This window comes from Otolemur garnettii, unplaced genomic scaffold (assembly GCF_000181295.1).
Source record: "Otolemur garnettii isolate 467f Iridium unplaced genomic scaffold, OtoGar3 scaffold00039, whole genome shotgun sequence".
NCBI lineage: Eukaryota > Metazoa > Chordata > Mammalia > Primates > Galagidae > Otolemur > Otolemur garnettii.
Window position 1 is genome coordinate 2,420,131 of NW_003852434.1, and position 1,444 is coordinate 2,421,574.

The 1,444-nt window shown below is 47.0% G+C and overlaps 1 pseudogene; it reads left to right on the forward strand.

The window, feature by feature from the left end:
• Positions 1-976: 976 nt before the first annotated feature.
• LOC100958811 lies at positions 977-1,346 on the forward strand (annotated as a pseudogene).
• Positions 1,347-1,444: the final 98 nt, after the last annotated feature.

Genomic DNA, 1,444 nt, shown 5'->3' on the forward strand with positions numbered 1-1,444 from the left:
TGGCTTTGTTATTTCCAACCTGACACCACTGGCACTGTAATGAACCCTCTCCTCTCTTTCTTCTACCCTTGCTTTTTAAATATGCTAATCAGATTTGTGTCTTCCAGAGATGATGTCATCAGGTTGCAAACAGCAAAATGGTTCCACTCCAAGACTCAATTGTACTGCAGGCCACTGGATCACCCTCTTACAAGAAACCCTTCACTGTCCCCTTTTGTCATGTCTGGAAACAGTTAAGATTGAGTTGATGCCCTTTTCCCCTAACAACAGTTCGAGTTTCTAGTTGGACAGGGAGAATGGACAAAGGGATCCCCCATTCAGTTTCCTAGGCCTGGGCAATTTCTTGTAAGCCCTGGCCTCTTCTGAAGTGGGATGTCCTGCCATTTTGTAGGGAGCCAAGGACTGCATTCATCTGTTAATACACTCATCAACATTGAAGTATACCAAGTGCTGGCCTAATTTACTTCTCAGGACCTCCCTTTTTTACTATTTTACAAAACAGTATATAATCCCTGGACAAAAGACCCATGGGTAAAGTGTCTACTTTACCTACTGTTACCTGTCGGCCTAAAGAACATTGACCGTAAATCCTACTCTTGCTGGGTACAGTGGCTTATTTTTGTAATCCCAGCACTTTAGAAGGCTAAGGCAGGAGGATTGCTTGAGGCCAGGAGTTCAAGACCAGTCTGAGCAACCTGAGACCCCATCTCTATAACAAATAAATAAATAAACACATACATACATACATAATTGAACCCAGCATAGTGTGTGCCTGTAGTACCAGGAGGCTGAGGTAGGAGGATGGCTTGAGCCCAGGAAGTCCTAGTTGCAATGAGCTTTGATGCTACTACTGCACCCCACCCAGAACAACTGGAGCAACACTAAAAAAAAAATTTTGTAAATCCTGCCCTTTGGTGGTTTGCAGGTGTCCATAGGGTCTGAGGCTTACAGTGGGGGGGTTTGTGGTGAGACTGTCATGTCAGGCAAGGAGGACAATTTTGATGGCGACGGCTTTGATGATGTGGAGGAAGATGGAAGGCTGGATGACTTAGAGGAGGGCCAAGGGAAGGTGGAGATGTCCCCTCTGAGGAGAGACTGCAGGCCAGTCAGAAGCAAATCACCACACCATCCATGACCAAACATGAGTGAGCCTGCGTGCTGAGCACCTGAGCTCCGCAGATCATGGTGCGTGCCCCTGTGATGGTAGAGCTGGTCGGGGAGACAGACCCTTTGCTCATCTCCATGAAGGAACTCAAGGCCTAAAAGATCCTCATCATCCTTCACCACTACCTGCCCCATGGGAGCTATGAAGACTGGGAGTAGACGGGCTCATCGTCGTGGACTGACTCAGGGTTATCCTGCCTCTGTCCCTGCTGGCTTTTTATCTTCACTTTCTTTTTTATTTTACTTTTTTTTGAGACAGAGCCTCAAACTGTCACCCTGG